This window comes from Schistocerca serialis, chromosome 2, assembly GCF_023864345.2.
Source record: "Schistocerca serialis cubense isolate TAMUIC-IGC-003099 chromosome 2, iqSchSeri2.2, whole genome shotgun sequence".
NCBI classification, from domain to species: Eukaryota; Metazoa; Arthropoda; class Insecta; order Orthoptera; family Acrididae; genus Schistocerca; species Schistocerca serialis.
Window position 1 is genome coordinate 1,080,298,033 of NC_064639.1, and position 21,641 is coordinate 1,080,319,673.

The window sequence follows — 21,641 nt, forward strand, 5'->3', positions numbered from 1 at the left end:
GGATAGGTCAGGAGTCCACTACACGCAACAAGCGGCTACACGGGTAGCAGGGGTTGTGTGGCGTGGGCTGGGCGGTTTTTTAGGTTAGATGGCCTTGGGCAAGTACAGAAAGGGCAACAGCCTCAACGGGTGCGGGGCAAAGTCAGGACATGCGGGGAACAAGCAGCAATCGGTATTCTAATTGTCAACTGTCGAAGCTGCGTTGGTAAAGTACCGGAACTTCAAGCGCTGATAGAAAGCACCGAAGCTGAAATCGTTATAGGTACAGAAAGCTGGCTTAAGCCAGAGATAAATTCTGCCGAAATTTTTACAAAGGTACAGACGGTGTTTAGAAAGGATAGATTGCATGCAACCGGTGGTGGAGTGTTCATCGCTGTTAGTAGTAGTTTATCCTGTAGTGAAGTAGAAGTGGATAGTTCCTGTGAATTATTATGGGTGGAGGTTACACTAAACAACCGAACTAGGTTAATAATTGGCTCCTTTTACCGACCTCCCGACTCAGCAGCATTAGTGGCAGAACAACTGAGAGAAAATTTGGAATACATTTCACATAAATTTTCTCAGCATGTTATAGTCTTAGGTGGAGATTTCAATTTACCAGATATAGACTGGGACACTCAGATGTTTAGGACGGGTGGTAGGGACAGAGCATCGAGTGACATTATACTGAGTGCACTATCCGAAAATTACCTCGAGCAATTAAACAGAGAACCGACTCGTGGAGATAACATATTGGACCTACTGATAACAAACAGACCCGAACTTTTCGAATCTGTATGTACAGAGCAGGGAATCAGTGATCATAAGGCCGTTGCAGCATCCCTGAATATGGAAGTTAATAGGAATATAAAAAAAGGGAGGAAGGTTTATCTGTTTAGCAAGAGTAATAGAAGGCAGATTTCAGACTACCTAACAGATCAAAACGAAAATTTCTGTTCCGACACTGACAATGTTGAGTGTTTATGGAAAAAGTTCAAGGCAATCGTAAAATGCGTTTTAGACAGGTACGTGCCGAGTAAAACTGTGAGGGACGGGAAAAACCCACCGTGGTACAACAACAAAGTTAGGAAACTACTGCGAAAGCAAAGAGAGCTCCACTCCAAGTTTAAACGCAGCCAAAACCTCTCAGACAAACAGAAGCTAAACGATGTCAAAGTTAGCGTAAGGAGGGCTATGCGTGAAGCGTTCATTGAATTCGAAAGTAAAATTCTATGTACCGACTTGACAGAAAATCCTAGGAAGTTCTGGTCTTACGTTAAATCAGTAAGTGGCTCGAAACAGCATATCCAGACACTACGGGATGATGATGGCATTGAAACAGAGGATGACACGCGTAAAGCTGAAATACTAAACACCTTTTTCCAAAGCTGTTTCACAGAGGAAGACCGCACTGCAGTTCCTTCTCTAAATCCTCGCACAAACGAAAAAATGGCTGACATCGAAATAAGTGTCCAAGGAATAGAAAAGCAACTGGAATCACTCAATAGAGGAAAGTCCACTGGACCTGACGGGATACCAATTCGATTCTACACAGAGTACGCGAAAGAACTTGCCCCCCTTCTAACAGCCGTGTACCGCAAGTCTCTAGAGGAACGGAGGGTTCCAAATGATTGGAAAAGAGCACAGATAGTCCCAGTCTTCAAGAAGGGTCGTCGAGCAGATGCGCAAAACTATAGACCTATATCTCTTACGTCGATCTCTTGTAGAATTTTAGAACATGTTTTTTGCTCGCGTATCATGTCATTTCTGGAAACCCAGAATCTACTATGTAGGAATCAACATGGATTCCGGAAACAGCGATCGTGTGAGACCCAACTCGCCTTATTTGTTCATGAGACCCAGAAAATATTAGATACAGGCTCCCAGGTAGATGCTATTTTTCTTGACTTCCGGAAGGCGTTCGATACAGTTCCGCACTGTCGCCTGATAAACAAAGTAAGAGCCTACGGAATATCAGACCAGCTGTGTGGCTGGATTGAAGAGTTTTTAGCAAACAGAACACAGCATGTTGTTATCAATGGAGAGACGTCTACAGACGTTAAAGTAACCTCTGGCGTGCCACAGGGGAGTGTTATGGGACCATTGCTTTTCACAATATATATAAATGACTTAGTAGATAGTGTCGGAAGTTCCATGCGGCTTTTCGCGGATGATGCTGTAGTATACAGAGAAGTTGCTGCATTAGAAAATTGTAGCGAAATACAGGAAGATCTGCAGCGGATAGGCACTTGGTGCAGGGAGTGGCAACTGACCCTTAACATAGACAAATGTAATGTATTGCGAATACATAGAAAGAAGGATCCTTTATTGTATGATTATATGATAGCGGAACAAACACTGGTAGCAGTTACTTCTGTAAAATATCTGGGAGTATGCGTACGGAACGATTTGAAGTGGAATGATCATATAAAACTAATTGTTGGTAAGGCGGGTACCAGGTTGAGATTCATTGGGAGAGTGCTTAGAAAATGTAGTCCATCAACAAAGGAGGTGGCTTACAAAACACTCGTTCGACCTATACTTGAGTATTGCTCGTCAGTGTGGGATCCGTACCAGGTCGGGTTGACGGAGGAGATAGAGAAGATCCAAAGAAGAGCGGCGCGTTTCGTCACTGGGTTATTTGGTAACCGTGATAGCGTTACGGAGATGTTTAATAAACTCAAGTGGCAGACTCTGCAAGAGAGGCGCTCTGCATCGCGGTGTAGCTTGCTCGCCAGGTTTCGAGAGGGTGCGTTTCTGGATGAGGTATCGAATATATTGCTTCCCCCTACTTATACTTCCCGAGGAGATCACGAATGTAAAATTAGAGAGATTAGAGCGCGCACGGAGGCTTTCAGACAGTCGTTCTTCCCGCGAACCATACGCGACTGGAACAGGAAAGGGGGTAATGACAGTGGCACGTAAAGTGCCCTCCGCCACACACCGTTGGGTGGCTTGCGGAGTATCAATGTAGATGTAGATGTAGATGTAGTTGTTAGAGTAAAGGACAAGGACAGTGTTCTGGTCATGGGTGATTTTAACGCCAGGATTGGAAATCGAACAGAAGGGTATGAAAAGGTTATGGGTAAATTTGGAGAGGATATGGAGGCCAACAGGAACGGGAAACAACTCTTGGATTTCTGTGCCAGTATGGGCTTAGTAATCACAAACTCCTTTTTTAAACATAAGAACATTCACCGGTATACTTGGGAAGGCAGGGGAACCAGATCTGTCATTGACTATATAATAACAGATCAGGAATTCAGGAAGGCTGTGAGGGACACACATGTATTCAGGGGATTCTTTGATGACACTGATCATTATTTAATCTGCAGTGAAATTGGGATTGTGAGGCCGAAAGTGCAGGCGGTCAGGTCCATATGTAGGAGGATAAGAGTGGAGAAACTTCAGGATAAGGAAATCAGGCACAAGTACATAACAGCAATCTCAGAAAGGTACCAGTTAGTTGAGTGTAGTCAATTACAGTCATTGGAAAAGGAATGGACAAGGTACAGGGACACAGTACTAGAAGTGGCTAAAGAATGTCTTGGAACAGTAGTGTGTAAAAGTAGGATGAAGCAAACAGCTTGGTGGAATGACACAGTCAAGGCAGCCTGTAAAAAGAAAAAGAAGGCGTATCAAAAATGGCTACATACCAGAACCCAGGTAGACAGAGAAAGTTATGTTGAAGAAAGAAACAAAGCCAAACAGATAATTGCAGCATCCAAGAAGAAATCATGGGAAGACTTTGGAAACAGGTTGGAGACTATGGGTCAAGCTGCTGGAAAACCATTCTGGAGTGTAATTAGTAGTCTTCGAAAGGGAGGTAAGAAGGAAATGACAAGTATTTTGGACAGGTCAGGAAAACTGCTGGTGAAACCTGTGGATGCCTTGGGCAGATGGAGGGAATATTTTGAAGAGTTGCTCAATGTAGGTGAAAATGCGATCAGTAATGTTTCAGATTTCGAGGTAGAATGGGATAGGAATGATGATGGAAATAGGATCACATTTGAGGAAGTGGAAAAAATGGTCAATAGATTGCAGTGCAATAAAGCGGCTGGGGTGGATGAAATTAAGTCGGAACTCATCAAATACAGTGGAATGTCAGGTCTTAAATGGCTACACAGGATAATTGAAATGGCCTGGGAGTCGGGACAGGTTCCATCAGACTGGACAAAAGCAGTAATCACACCAATCTTTAAACATGGAAACAGAAAAGATTGTAACAACTACAGAGGTATCTCTTTAATCAGCATTGTGGGTAAAATCTTCTCAGGTATTGTTGAAAGGAAAGTGCGAGTATTAGTTGAGGACCAATTGGATGAAAATCAGTGTGGGTTTAGGCTTCTTAGAGGCTGTCAGGACCAGATCTTTAGCTTACGGCAAATAATGGAGAAGTGTTATGAGTGGAACAGGGAATTGTATCTATGCTTTATAGATCTAGAAAAGGCATATGACCGGGTTCCTAGGAGGAAGTTATTGTCTGTTCTACAAGATTATGGAATAGGAGGCAAACTTTTGCAAGCAATTAAAGGTCTTTACATGGATAGTCAGGCAGCAGTTAGAGTTGACGGTAAATTGAGTTCATGGTTCAGAGTAGTTTCAGGGGTAAGACAAGGCTGCAACCTGTCTCCACTGTTGTTCATATTATTTATGGATCATATGTTGAAAACAATAGACTGGCTGGATGAGATTAAGATATGTGAACACAAAATAAGCAGTCTTGCATATGCAGATGACTTAGTTGTGATGGCAGATTCGATTGAAAGTTTGCAAAGTAATATTTCAGAGCTAGATCAGAAATGTAAGGACTATGGTATGAAGATTAGCATCTCCAAAACGAAAGTAATGTCAGTGGGAAAGAAATATAAACGGATTGAGTGCCAAATAGGAGGAACAAAGTTAGAACAGGTGGACGGTTTCAAGTACTTAGGATGCATATTCTCACAGGATGGCAACATAGTGAAGGAAGTGGAAGCGAGGTGTAGCAAAGCTAATGCAGTGAGCGCTCAGCTACGATCTACTCTCTTCTGCAAGAAGGAAGTCAGTACCAAGACTAAGTTATCTGTGCACCGTTCAATCTTTCGACCAACTTTGTTGTATGGGAGCGAAAGCTGGGTGGATTCAGGTTACCTTATCAACAAGGTTGAGGTTACGGATATGAAAGTAGCTAGGATGATTGCAGGTACTAGTAGATGGGAACAATGGCAGGAGGGTGTCCACAATGAGGAAATCAAAGAAAAACTGGGAATGAATTCTATAGATGTAGCAGTCAGGGCGAACAGGCTTAGATGGTGGGGTCATGTTACATGCATGGGAGAAGCAAGGTTACCCAAGAGACTCATGGATTCAGCAGTAGAGGGTAAGAGGAGTCGGGGCAGACCGAGGAGAAGGTACCTGGATTCGGTTAAGAATGATTTTGAAGTAATAGGTTTAACATCAGAAGAGGCACCAATGTTAGCACTGAACAGGGGATCATGGAGGAACTGTATAAGGGGGCTATGCTCCAGACTGAACGCTGAAAGGCATAATCAGTCTTAAATGATGATGATGATGATGATGATGACTTCTCATGGTTGGGGTTCATAGTCATGTAGAATTTTTTAAAGGGCAGCAAATCACTGTTGGCAGTCGAAATAATTTTTGCAGTCAACAGTGAATATGAGATCCTTTAAAAATTGTTTTAGAGTTTATCATTAACACTTTTCAAAATACATCATGAAATTATTGATTGTCTCCCCCACCAAATTTTAATGGAGCACTTTGTCATGTTTGATGTGTTATTATTTGATTTGTATCCCTGATATAGTTTTAAGCTGCATAAAGAATCATCCACTGTCACATCATTGTAATCTGTTGCACGTGTTTAAATATAGTTTATATTGGTCAATACTTAACTGTATAGTTCAAAAGAAACTTCTGCTGCTCAGAAAGACTGTAACCCTCACAGTACATATTGTATGAGCCTGATGGCACTAAGCCAAACTTCAGTCAGGATGTATGGGCATGTCTGTAATATACACAGAGAGTAACATCCCTTTCAAGATCACTACAGTAATGTTAACCTACGAACACTTGATTTCATGCTGTGTGTGAATGTGAGAAGAGTGATGCACTCCACCCCAGACAGGAATTGTTTCTGTGAACATACGAGGGTAATCCAAAAAGTAAGGTCTCCTATTTTTTAATAGGTACATAGACCTGTTTATTTCTACAATGGTTTACATCAGTTTACAGCTTGAACATTTAGCTATTTTTTGACATAATCACCATTTCTGTCGATGCATTTTTGTAGATGCTGTGGCAGTTTTTGTATGCTCATGTCATACCAGCTCAAATGTTCAAGTTGTAAACTGATATATATCATTGTAGAAATAAACAGGTCTATCTACTTATAAAAAAATAGGAGACCTTACTTTTGGGTTTACCCTTGTATATCTTTTGTAAGGAACCCAACAGAAGTTCCAAACATTTGAAAGAAGTCAACAAAGTGTAATACATGAATGTAGATTACATGCAGGCAATAATAAAACCACAGTGTCGTTTACTTGAATGAAAACAATATTTGTGTGTGCCCCATGGAAGTATGCTGACACCCTTGCTGTTCGTGTATAGTAATAACCTTGTGGATAATAATAATAGTAACCTCAAACTTTGTGTCATGATACAGCTATCCATAATGAAATACCTTCTACAAGATGCACAAATATTCGATCAAATCTCGATAATGTTTCAAAATTATGTAAACACTGCCAGTTTACTTTGTTGAGAAATGAAAAATTGTGGACTTCACAAATCAAAAAAACTATAGCTTGCTATGGCTACAATATCAATGAGTCACAGCTGAAATTGACCAACCCATACAAGTACGTGGGTGTAACACTTTGCAGAGACATTTGTAGGTAAGGCAAGTGAGAGACTTGGTAGAATACCAGGAAAATGCAGTTAGTCTACAAAGGAGATTGCATACAAAAACTTGTGCAACTCATCCTAGAATATTGCTTAAATATGTAGAACCCATATTAAACTGGACTAACAGGGGAAATTGAATGTATAAAGAGAAGAGCAGCACAAATAGCCACAGGTTTGTTTCACCCACTGGAGAGTGTCACCAAGATGTTGAAGAAGTTGAACTGTCAGATTCTTGAAGATAGATGTTAATTGTACCAAGAAATCTTACTTATGACGTTTCAAAAACCAGCTTTAATGATGATTTTAGGAATATATGTCAACCCCCTATAAATCAGCCCATAGGGATGTGAGAACATTAGATTAATTACAGCAAGCAGGAGGGCTATTAAACAATCTTCTTCCCACATTCCATATGTGAATTGAAGGGGAAAAAACCCTAATAACTGGTACAATGGGACATACCCTATATCAAGCACTTCACAGTGCTACAGGAAATGTTGTCCTTACAAGAGACAAAAATGGAAATAAGTTAAATTTTAAATGGTTTGTGAATTTTCCCATTTAGTGTGGCACAGGATCAACACAAAAACCAAATTTAGGATTCTTGACGTTACTGTGTAGGACATAACAGTGCTTTGTCATGACACTACATGTTCTGAGAATGTGTCTATATGTATTACAAAAATTAATATTATTTACATGAATCCTTCCAATGGAGGATCGAGCAGCAATTCAAAATCTTAAATCAGACTTTTATTTGGTCATCCTCCCTGCAGATAGAAGATCCAACACTGTCATGATGAATTACAGTAACTACTTGACAGATGGTACCATCATTGGTCTCTCTCTTCCACCTACAAGCTCTACCACAGTGAGCCAGTACTAAAAGCCAACATAACCTTCAATCCCTACCCATACCCACAGGCCCATCCCAGAATCTTTTCCTCAATTCTATCTCCCTCCTTACCCCAACTGCCACTCCCCCCTTGCACACCCACTTTCTACATGCTTCCTGTAATCGAAACCTAACTGCCCTGCATATCCCATTGTCACTGGTTATTGTGCTCCCATGGAAAAATCTTGGCTTTAGCTGACCTTCACCTCCAGTCCATTGTCTGTAGCCTAACTTCATATAGTAAGGATTGCCTCTTCATTATCCCATTACCATCTGGATCCTTGTTATCACTTTTGATGCCATCTCCCTATATACTAACACACCTATGCCCATGGCCCTTGCACCTTCAAGAAATTCCTCTCTCATTGTCTGCTACCTCTTAAACAACCACGTTATTTTTTATACATATAACCAACTACATACTTTTCCATAACTACTTTTTCTTCTTGGGTGCCATATACAAATAAAATAACATCACAGCTATGAAGATTTACATAGCACATACCTGGCACCATACTGTAATGTAGGCCATCTAGAGGGAACCGTCCCAGCCAACCAAGATCCTAAACCCTCTGTCTAATGAGGTCCATTGATGAGATTTTCGTTATCTAAGGCTAGGATTCAGTTACTCTGTCATCATTCTTCCACGGCCTTTGCTAGGGCCCAGTTACTCCATCATCATTCTTCTACAGCCTTACATATTTTATCCATTTCACCTGGTTGTCTTCAGCTACACATGCCACCTCCCTGAACAATGACCTTCACTTATTCAACTACAACATGGAAACATCCACCCACATCAAGCCCACCAACCATCACCAATATGTCCATTTTGATAGCTTCCATTCCTTCTGCACTACAAAATCACTCGTGTATGAAATAGCCACTCACAGATGGTGCATTCAGAGTCATGAAAAAACCTTTGTCTTATAAAGACTTTAACAGCTGTACACTACCTTCCTAAACTATACCTACTATTACCCCTAATTCCCCAGCCACCTTCGCTCCAAACTAACTGGCTGCAAAGTAGCACCACCCTTCATTATCCAGTATCATCCAGATTGTAACAATTTAATAGTGTTCTCTATCAGGCCTTTCACTATCTTTCATTGTGATCTGAAAGCCGGGACATCCTTCTCAAAATATTTCCCATCTGTCCCACCCAACTTTGGAAATACGCTGCTTCACTTTTATGACACCAATTCTCCCAACCTTTTGCCACAGCTCTGCAGAAATTCAATAAGTGAGAGCTGCCCCATGCACCCATTCAGCACATTTGCAGAAATATGTCATCCTACCATAAGACAACCTGTGAAATCATTCCTGTCATGACGATTTTGTTATAACTTCTGCACAGCCTCTTGTGTAGGTATGACCATCAGACAGCTATCCACCTGAAAGTATGGTCATTGCCAAACATTGGCTGAGTGAGCACTGACCACAAAATGCTTGACTTCAATAGTGCTTCAAATTCATGTCATTTGGATCCTGCCCAATCGCCAATAAGCAGTTTCTCTGAATCGTGTAGATGATAATTTTACTTACAATTCAAGGCACCTAACCCTAGTACACCTATTTCCACCCCTGTCTCCATGCCTTCCTTTTAAATCTATTAGACCACACCTATAATGTTCTGCCTGCACTCTGCCTCATCCTCTGTTCTCTCTCTCCCCCATGCCTCCCCCCCCCACCCCCATTATTCATTTTATCATGTGTCACATGGTAAATGCACCTTCCCCTGCCTGCACTAAGGCAGCAGATGTGCTGATGCTCTATTCCTATCCCAATTTCTCGCTGTCCCTCACTCTCAGCTGTTATTCTCCATAATGCCCCCACTCCCTTCTTCTGCACCCCCTTTTTTGTTCCCCTCATTCATTCTTCCCAACATACACCTCTCCTCAGTTAGGCTGTACCACTAGAACAATTTAGCCTTGTGTGTGTGTGTGTGTGTGTGTGTGTGTGTGTGTGTGTGTGTGTGTGTGTTTGGGCTTTTGTTAATCTTTCAGATCCAGAGAATGGCACTGTGCAGAAGCAGAGAGAGTTTCTGTGCTATTTCTATACTTCAGTTCCTCAGTTATATGGATAATATGGAGAGTGCCTAACATTACTCATTCAATTATTTGAGTAGCAATTCAATGTGATAACTTCGCAATATGAAGTACAGCCTAAATTATTTAATCCTTTCTCTAAATTTGTGTTGAATAATATTTTATCACTGTGGGAATTGTTGACAGGAAAGGTGAGGTGTAAGGGAATGGAGCCTCCGGAGCAACCACAACAAATAAATGAGGCACCTGAGCAAGCACAAAACTCCTCGTCACCACATCACACCTGCATCAGCATCACAGTGCTTGTATCCTGCACGATCATCGAATCATGTGGATAGGTACCAAGTAGACATGCATAGCTTACAGTTATGAATATTACATTTCTTAACTGTTATGAACATTTCCCAAATATTTTCTGTATCACTTTTTCTTTATACACTGAAAAATTGGCAACAAATAGTTAACATACTGTATAATAAAAGTTCCTAGCATTGTGAATGCACCTACTAATTCAGGTACTTGTTTAGTTTGATCCTAGTATTCAGCTTGCACACCCAAAAGATGTAGGAACTTGAAGGTTTTTATTAAAAAACTAAGCCTCTCTGTGTGGTCAGTCAACGAACACACTTCCACAAATTATAACTACAATAACATTTCAACTGAATTCATGAATATATTCAATTAATGATTCCCTTTTGTAACAGTATGGGCTGAGTCTCACAAGAGCACATCATGGGTAAGGAAAGGAATTAGAGTATCTAGCATTACAGAAAGGAACCTGCGCATAGAGACAAAAGTCACTTGAAAATCTAAATTTCTTAAATAAGCAAGCTTGTACAAAAATATTTGACAAAGTATTTAAACTAAAAAAGTATGCTGAAAACAGCACATTCATTTCAAATCCCAAAAAAACACATCATAATCTGTATGGTTTATTATAAGAAGTGAGGCTGGCAGTGAAAAAGCTACATGTGGATAAGACAGAAAATTACAATTAATCCCATTGCATTATTTTATGCAATCAGTATGGTTTCAGCAAAGGCTGCAACACAACCCATGCTATAAATGAATAGTTCACAAAAGTTAACAGATGTCTTGATAACAGAATGTACATATCAGGAATCTTTTATGAGATCACCCAAATTTTTGATACCATAAATCATTACCTACTTTCCGCAAACTGACAAGCTATGGTTTTAAAGGGAAATCTGTAGTTGAATTTCGTCATACTTAGCTAACAGAGAACAAACAATAATTCTTCATAACAGCATTGAGAAATTCCTGAATAGGTGGAAACACACCCAATTAGGTGTCCCACAAGGTTCAATATTACAGCCATTACTGTTTTTGTATTATATCAAAAATATGCCACGCCAGGTTCAGTTTGATACCATACTCTATGAAGATGACTCAATACTGATAGTCTGTTGTATTTTTACAATTTATAAGTGAAAGACACTATATGGACAAAATATTGGACACTGCAAACTGTGTCAGATTCCTTGGTGTGCTAATAAATAAAAATTTGTCGTGGAGTAATCATGTGGACAAATCTGTTATGGAGTAATCATGTGGACTCCATCCATGAACCATGGACTTTGCTGTTGGTGGGGAGGCTTCTGTGCCTCATCGATACAGATAGCTGTACCGCAGGTAGGACCACAACAAAGGGGTATCTGTTGAGAGACCAGACAAATATGTGGTTCCTGAACAGGGGCAGCAGCCTTTTCAGCAGTTGCAAGGCCAATGGTCTTAATAATTGACTGATGTGGCCTTGTAAGACAAATCAAAATGGCATTCCTGTGCTGCTACTGTGAATGACTGAAAGCAAGGGGAAACTACAGCCATAATTTTTCCCAAGGGCTTGCAGCTCTACTATATGGTTAAATGATGATACCATCCTCTTGGGTAAAATATTCCAGAAGTAAAGTAGTTCCCCACCCCCCACCCCACCCCCCACCCCCGCCCCCTTTGGATCTCCAGGAGAGGCTACTTAGGAGGATGTCATTATCAGGAGAAACAAAATTGGCATTGTGCAGGTCAGAGTGTGGAATGTCAGATCACTTAATCATGCACATAGGTTAGAAAATTTAAAAAGGGAAATCCATAGGTTCAAATTAGTTATAGGGCAATTAGTGAAGTTCAGTGGCAGGAGGAACAGGACTTCTGATCAGGTGAATGCAGGGCTATAAATAAAAAATCAAACAGGGGTAACGCAGGAGTAGGTTTAATAACAAATTAAAAAAATAGGAACACAGATAAGCTACTATGAAAAGCATAGTGAACACATTATTTTATCCAATATAGACACAAAGCCCACATCCACTACGATAGTACAATTTCATATGCCCACTAGTTCTGCAGATGAGGAGGAGATTGAGGAAATGTATGATAAGATAAAAGAAATTATTCAGATGGTTAAGGGAGACAAAAATTTAATAGTAATAGGGGACTGGAATTTGATAGTAGAAAAAGGAATAGAAGGAAAAGGAGTAGGTGAATATGGACTGGGGTAAAGAAATGCAAGAGGAAGCCACCTGGTAGAATTTTGCACAGAACACAATTTAATCATAACTAACACTTTGTTTAAGAATTATGGAAGAAGGTTATATATTGTAAAGGAACATCCTCCTCTAGCATCCTTTTCCTCAACAGAAGTAGTCAATACCAGAAATATTTTCGAATTTTGAACAGGTTAATATTATCTCAGCTGTTTTTCTTAAAAATTTTCATTTTCATATGTTTTTGTACATCAGCTAAAATCTATAAAAAGAAATTACTTTATTTTCGTTGTTACAATCAATATGTACTAGCAGGTCTTTTTTTTTTTTTTTTTTTTTTTTGCCGCACTTAAAATATCTATTTTTAATTACACAATTTGGTACTATTTATTATGTTTATTTCTAGACTCATTTATAAAATAATAATAAAAATTGATAGAAATTCATTTGCCAAGAAAATTTGTAAGCCCTTTCAAATATTGTTATTGGCGCAGAGTGAAATAGTAGTGGGCATGCCTCTGATGTTATCAGAAGTGTTTTTGCATATTGGAAGAACAATGTAATTTTGGCTTTGTTAATGTGAAAGTGCAAAAGACAATGTGAGAGAGAAAAATGAGAGATAAATAATTATATTGAAAACAAAAAATCTGCACAGGCTTACTTCAAAATGAATTATGTCAACTGGAACCATGAGAACCTATAATGCCAAAAATTTCAGCTTCAAAAATCAGCCCCTAGGCATGGAGAATTGGAGCCAACTACAAGAAACGAAGATACAAAAAGTTTTTTGTAAATCTTACTCCTCTCGTATCTTTGAAGAAAAGAGACTTCACCATCAACAGTAATAGTGACATCAACAAATTGTGGGAGGGGGAGATTACAATACATGAAAGAGACCTGGAGACACTGGAGGGTTTCAGATTGTTTATGTAATGATAAGACAGAGACTTAGAAACCAGATTTTAAATTGTAAGACATTTCTAGGGGCAGATGTGGACTCTGACCACAATCTATTGGTTATGAACTGTAGAGTAAAACTGAAGAAACTGCAAAAAGGTGGGAATTTAAGGAGATTGGACCTGGATAAACTGAAAGAATTAGAGGTTGTAAAGAGTTTCAGAGAGAGCATTAGGGAACGATTGACAAGAACAGGGAAAAGAAATACAGTAGAAGAAGAATGGGTAGCTTTGAGAGATGAAATAGTGAAGGCAGCAGAGGATCAAATAGGTAAAAAGACGAAGGCTTGTAGAAATCCATGGGTAACAGAAGAGTGATTGAATTTAATTGCTGAAAGGAGAAAATATAAAAATGCATTAAATGAAGCAGGCAAAAGGGCATACAAACATCTCAAAAATGAGATCAACAGGTAGTGCAAAATGGCTAAGCAGGGATGGCTAGAGGACAAATGTAAAGATGTGGATGTATATATCACTAGAGGTAAACTAGATTCTGCTTACAGAAAGTTAGAGAGACCTTTGGAGAAAAGAGAACCACCTGTGTGAATACCAAGAGCTTAGATGGAAAACCAGTCCCAAACAAAGAAGGGAAAGTGATAGGTGGTAGGTGTATATAGAGGGCCTATACATGGGAGATGTACTTAAGGGCAGTATTATGGAAATCAAGAGGATGTAGATGAAGATGAGAAGGGAGATATGATGCTGCATGAAGAATTTCACAAAGCACTGAAGGTCATCAAAATAAGGTTGCAAGAGTGGCCAACATTCCATTAGAACTACTGATAGCCTTGGGAGAGGGAGCCATGGCAAAACTCTTCTATCTGATGAGCAAGATGTATGAGACAGGTGAAATACCCTCAGACTTCAAGAAAAATATATTAATTCCAATTCCAAAAGAAAGGAGGTGTGACAGCTGTGAAAATGACTGAACTATGAGTTTAATAAGTTTCAGTTGCAAAATAGTAACACAAATCCTTTACAGAAGAATGGAAAAACTGGTAGTAGCTGACTTCAGGGTATATCAGTTCAGATTCCAGAGAAATATAGGAACTCACAAGACAATACTAACCCTACGACTTCTCATAGAAGATAGGTTAAGAAATGGCAAACCTATGCTTATAGCATTTTTAGACAAAAGGAACTCTTTTGTCAATGTTGACTGGAAAACTCTCTTTCAAATTCTAAAGGCATCAGGGATAAAATACAAGAACAATTTGTACAGAAACCAGGTGGCAGTAATAAGGGTTGAGGGGCATGAAAGGAAGCAGTGGCTGAGAAGAAAGTGAGACAGGATTGTAGCCTATTCCTGATGCTGTTCAATCTGTATATTGAGCAAGCAGTAAAGGAAACAAAAGAAAAATTTGGAGTAGGAATTAAAGTCCAGGGAGAAGAAATAAAAACTTTGAGGTTTGCTGATGACCTTGTAATTCCGTCAGAGATCAGCAGAGGACTTGGAAGAGCAGTTGAATGGAATGTTCAGTTTCTTGAAATAAGGATATAAGATGAATATCAACAAAAGCAAAATGTCGATAATGCAGTGTAGTCGAATTAAATCAGGTGATGCTGAGGGAATTAGATTAGTAAATGGAACATCTAAAATAATAGACAAGCTTTGCTATTTGGGAAGCAAAATAACTGATGATGGTTGAAGTACAGAGGATATAAAAAGTGGACTGGCAATGGCAAGAAAAGCATTTCTGAGATGAGAAATTTGTTAACATTGAGTATAGATTTAAGTGTCACATAGTCCTTTCTAAAAGTATTCCTGTGACATGTAGCCATGTATGAAAGTGAAACATGGATGATAAACAGTTTTTGGGCTGAAACCAGTGCTGTTTTTCTGGGGGAACACTAGGGGATGAGTACCCCTAAACTTTTTCATTGACAAAGTAATTTTTTTACGATGTTGAGAACTTGGAAGAGTGCCAAAGATTTATTTTGCTGTATTGTGTCATTTAGTGGTATTTTATAGGTTAAAATATGTGTTCAGTAATATTTCCTTGTATTGTTTTGTATGTCAGAGGATTTATTTGACTCACCTGTTTCGTTTGAGGTGTATTATAGGTCAATTGAAGTGTACGATAGCATTTTCTTTTATTGTTCAGCGGTTGATGGGACTCGCATGCTTCATTTGAGGTGATGTAAACTGAAGTGTTCAATACCATGTTCTCTTGTATGTTTGGTTGTTTCTCGGTATTGCCTGCTTCATTTGAGCTGTACTTAAGTCAACTGAAGAGTCTGACACCATTTTTTATTATTTTTTTATTTTATTTTTTTTTTCTTTTTTTTTTTTTTTTTTTTTTTCCTTTTTTTTTTTTAAGTTCGACATGTTGATGATGTCATGGCTAAAATTAGAGGGATGGTAACCCATGCTTCAGTTATAAGTAATTTTCACTGCATTATATCCAATGTCAGAGTACCCTCAAACCTTTTTTTTAGAAAAAAAAAAGCACTGGCTGAAGCTGTTACATTTCAATATCCCCAGCCCTCAAGAAAGTACTGTACAGCCACAGTTTGGACAAAACTTTTGCAGGCAATCCACAAAACAGCAATAAACATATGTTAACGTAAGCATTAAACAATGGAAAATCCAGTTTCGAATAACTATAGTTATAACTTAAGCATTCATGTATGTGGCCATAAATATAACATAAGCAATATATCTTCTAGTACCAATTGTTGTGTGAAACATTAATACTATGTATAGAACAAGATTGTTTCAACTTTCCCTAACATACTAAAAAATTAGTCTTTTTTCATGACATAACTCATTTTTCAATAGCATTTGAACAAGACAGACAGAACTAACAGATCTGCTAATCTTCATTTTGAGTAGGCAAGCATAACTTATATCTTAGTTTTTCACTTGAAACATAACACATAGTGATGGTTCCATAGAACTCTCTACACAAATATTCAATTTACAGTATATCATTTTGATATTTATGACAACCGTCAGTGTCTTCTCACTGCTAAAAGCACATATAACAGCCATCACTATTTAACCAACATAAACCACTTACATTAAAATGAATATTTTCTTTCTACACAGAGCATATGAGTGTAAGTTTATAAGTTTTCATTTTCCCTATGACAGAGCACAGTAAATAAAATACATATCTCTCCTACAATATATAAAAGATCATCAGTAGACTGTGTTTCACCTTGAATCATTCCAGCATGAGTAAATAAACATGAAATAAACAGAGGTTTTCTCAATTTTTATAATCACATAAAAAGTCCAATATCAGTTTCGTATACTACGTAAGTAGTGCAGATCAGTAGTATTTATATAGTTGTGCTAGTGCACACCACACATACAAATGATGACTCTGAAGTCAACAAACCTCATATACGAAGCCCAAGTAAAACTTCTGTGTATTGACATAGTAGTATTTGTGCATACTACGTCTCAAGCAACAACAAAAAATTCATTTTGGAAATCTCCAATTCAAGCATAAACGTATGCACATAACAAGCTAATAATTCTTACATTTAAATATTTTGGTTGTGTTGTCTACTACTGTGGTGATTTGGACTACATCTATATCTCAGCAGTGTTGCTGCATTGTTACATAATCAAGACAAGATCGAGCTTCAAACATAAAATTACAAGTAAGCCTATTCTTCTCTTCATTCATATTTCAAATAGTATGTCAGATTTAATAATAAAGCCTACCATCTCAGTATTCCTGTATCATCAAAGTGCGATGACAAATACAGAGTAGTGCAGTGATGTGTGTCAACTTTGTATCAAAGAATGTGTCAATACCACCAGGTTGTGCATCAGAGTGTCTTTCTCCTAAAGTAAAAATTCCTTACCACAGCACAATCAATACCTCATCTCCTTAGTACCATGTTGGTGTTGTGGTCTTCAGTCCAGAGACTGGTTTGATGCAGCTCTCCATGCTGCTGTATACTGTTCAAGCCTCTTCATCTCGGGATAACTACTGTAACTTACATCCTTCTGAATCTGCTTAGCATATTCATGTCTTGGTCTTCCTCAACAATTTTTACCTGCCATGCTTCCATCCAATACTAAATTGGTGATCCCTTGATGCCTCAGAACATGTCCTACCAACCAATCCCTTCTTCTTGTCAAGTTGTGCCACAAATTCCTCTTCTCCCCAATTCTGTTCAGTACCTCCTCATTAGTTTGAGAATTATATAACTAGGTGTATCATAAGGGAAAAATTGACATATCTTCTGTACAGTATGATCAGATGATCTGTAAAAAGTATGTTATGAGATGAATTAAATACAAATATGAAACTTATAATGATTCTCTTACTTCTGCTTCATGCTTTAAATAACTGAAGATTTTTAATCTCCAACACAAACATCGCTACTGCATAAAATTGGAATAATTAAAACATTTCAATTGAACTTTGGTATTTCTAATGGTTCTGAAGAGAGTAGAGGGCCAGAAACCTACCAACAAAAGGTGTAGAATGACTATTGAGTGAACATTTGAGCAGCTCAACTATATATTGAAACATATACCATATTAAATGCAAAAATTGCATATAGCACTAAAGAATAATATTGGTGATAATGGAACTTCAACTTTTGACTAGAGCTTGTTCACTTGCTTAGGCAAAGGTCTCTACCACCAATATACTTTAACATCTTGAGTTACGCATACCTCGTCCCTATTGTAGCTGCATGCTACATGTCATCCATCATGGTGCAGTGTTTACAGTTGCTGACTGCTGAAGATCATGCCTCTAATTCAGTTTGTCCCTCATGTGCTTACTTATCATTCAACATTATTTATTTCTGGGAAGCTCTAGGACTTTTTTTTATGAAATATCAGAATTTGTTAGAACATTCTATGTATGTTCAAACAGAAGTACTCTACTAAAACAAGGATTTCTGCTGCATGTGTACTTCTGTATGTGCTCATTAAACATTCTTCCTGTGTGAAGCGTTATATCCTGTTAATGACCCTGTTATCATACCTGTAAATTGATTCCATACTCTAAACAACATAGTGTGCTGAAGGTCATGGGTATCTATGACAACAACATTTCCATGATTCCAGTTAAGGTTCCACAAAAGCCACAACAAGGGTAGAAACATGAGTACAGTCAATCAGTTTCTCCTACGGTCTGCATTTTCTATGTACCAATGGATATAAAAGCAATTGTAAATCAGATGCACATCAGTAGCGCTTTTTGGAGATGCTGGTCAGCATGTGACAAAACGGCTAAAGGGATTTGAGTGCAATGCTAAATACAACAGGTGGAATGACATATCGTATTTTGTCAACATCTACTTTTACTGGGCAGGAGGCAGTGATCACAGGACAACAAGGAAAAGTTCAAGAGCTTGGGAAAATTTCAGGGAGAAATTAAGAAAATGGTTTAGATAACCAGCAGCTGGTTCACATAGCCAAAAAACAACCAAGGAACAGAGATCAACACCAATGCAGATGACACAATCATATATACTTAGTGTTTTGTAACTGTGTTACACAGTAAACCTGAAGATGATGGAAGTCAACAGTGTTTCATACTGGACATCCACTAAGCACTTTTTTGAACTACACCACCACAACAGAGAAAGTCATTAAGTGCTGTTAGCACATTCAAGCCATGCAGCAGAAAAGAGTATGCAAAAAATGCTCAATTCTCAAATGTTATATTACTGGCAGACATTGCAGCCCATCATGGCCTTACATTGCTAATACTTGATACATAGTAGCATTATTATAGTTGCAGATTTTTTACTCTTGTGTTTCTATAACAAGGGAAGATATATGAGGATTTATTTTCAATATTGGCGCAATCATAAATATTGAGAAAGTTTAGAAACTGGCCTTTGCGGCAGATTGTGGAACAATCCTCTTGCCACCAACATGCATCTTGCCTAAGGGCGTAAGTGAAATTGTGACTTGTACAGAAAAAGGTAGACAATAGTTTTACTCTTACTCCATTTCAGAGTGCAACAGTGAATGGAGAGACTAGCAGCAGTGTTATAACTTCAAGTTGAACAAATATATTCAAGGAAGACGCAATACATGAAAGTCACAGATCAAGTAAACAGAGTAACATGTGTGTACACTTTAACAGTCAAATCATAACTGAGTCCAAGTCTAGTGGCTGCTGGCTGGCTGGCTGGCCACTTAGGTGGCGCTGCTGCTGCATGGCTGGCAGACAGCGCTGCATGTAGAGGATGCGCGTAACTGCACAGCGGCACTTTGAAAGATCGGGCAGTCACAACACTTTTCCCCCCTTTGCAGTTTTTGCACAGGTCTTGATGGAGGTGGCCTGTTGATTGCTAACGTCCATAGGTGTTGTTTGACTGGCCATAAAGTCTCGAGGAGGAGGCTTCCCTTATGGATGGAAGTGTCCCTGATGATAACAGGTCGAGATGACAGGAGACGTGGGGTCGAATCTGCTGTTATAACAGGAGACATGGATGATGTGTCCACGTCCGTAGGAGAAGTAGGCGAGTAGAGTTGCTCTGACAGATGATGGTTATCTGGCTCCTGCATGGGCATGGGCATGTCTCCTGGTAGCGTCAGTTCTTGTGCTGGCACTGATATGATGGTGAGAGGACTGTGTTGTGAGTAATGAGAGATTCCAGTATCCCGAGTGTCAGGTAGAGCCGAAGGAGGTGTAGCAGCATCCGGAACAGGCGTTGCCGGCACACGAGGCAGAAGCTGGTCCGAATGAAGCACTGCAACACCCGTGTCCATCTGGATTTCATACAGGCTTTGGCCACGGTGTCGTAAGATGCAGCCAGGACTCCATTTTGGCCGCTTGCCATATCCCCATACCCATACAAGGTCGCCGGCAGTGAACCGGCCAAGTGAAGGCACCCGCAGCCGTGAGGTGGAAGGCCGTAGAAGATGAAGTAGCGTGCGGGGCTGTCGGCCATGTAAGAGCTCAGCCGGGCTGTGGTCGCCCATGGGGGTGAAACAGTAAGAAGCCAGAAATTGGAGAAGCACATCATCAGCAGAAGAAGCCAGGAGTCTCCTCATCTGAGCCTTAAATGTGCGGACCAGTTGTTCAGCTTCACCGTTTGACTGTGGATGGAACGGAGGGGCCGCGACATGCATGATGCCGTGATGGGCACAAAAATCCACAACATTGGAAGAGGCAAATTGCAGACCATTATTAGTAACAAGAGTAGTGGGAAGGCCTTCCAAAGAGTAAATGCAAGCTAGAGCATTGGTGGTTGCCACAGTTGTAGGCGACGTGCAATGGACAATGAAACAAAAGTTAGAGTAGGCGTCAATAACAAGAAGCCAATAAGTACCTAAAAAAGGTCCCATGAAGTCAGCATGAATATGCTCCCAGAGCTTCTCAGGCGAAGGCCACGGTGACAAAGATGACTTCGGGGCGGCAGCCTGTGACGCACAAGGGCCGCAGGCAGCGACCATGTGTGCGATTTCAGAGTCGATGCCGGGCCAGCACACATGACGGCACGTCAGAAATTTTGTGTGAGAGACACCCCAGTGCGCTTGGTGAAGGAGGCGCAAGACCGAAGCACACAAAGACACAGGTACCACAACACACGGCGCTGCATTTTCGGTGGAAAGGAGGATAACACCATCCCTAGCCGTGAGGCGGTAACGCAAAGCGTAGTAGTTCTGCAACGGATCAGAAGTCTTAGCAGACAGACGATCTGACCAACCCTTCTGAATACAGTGTAAAACCTGGGAGAGGGTAGTGTCAGAACCCGAAGCAGGCGCCAGCCGGTCCCCGGTGATGGGGAACCCGTCCACAACCCGCTGCTCGGCAACATCCAGGTGGAAACACGAAAGTTTGTCCCTATTGAATGCCATATCAGGACCCATGGGAAGGCAAGACAGTGCATCAGCATTCGCATGTTGAGCTGTTGGCTGGAAATGAATCTCATAATTGAAATGAGACAAGCAAAAAGCCCAATACTGGAGGCGGTGTGCAGCCTTGTCAGGAAGTGATGTTGATGGATGAAACAAGGAAACAAGTGGTTTGTGATCCGTAACAAGATGAAATTTGGATCCATAGAGAAAAAGAACCAAAATTATGAAGAGCGTAAATAATGGCCAAAGCTTCTTTTTCAATTTGAGAATACTTTTGTTGGGCATCCGTGAGTGTTTTGGAGGCATAAGTAATGGGTCGTTCAGAACTGTCAGAAAAACGGTGAGCAAGGACTGCACCGACCCTGTATTGAGAGGCGTCCATGGCAAGAACAAGATGTTGGCCAGGTCGATAAGTAGCCAGGCATGGGGCCTGTTTCAGCATAGTCTTCAATTTCTGGAAAGCCGCATCGTATGACACGGACCAGGGAAAAGGCACATTTTTATGCAACAGGCGATGCAACGGCTGAGCCACCGAAGCAGCAGTCGGTGATAGTA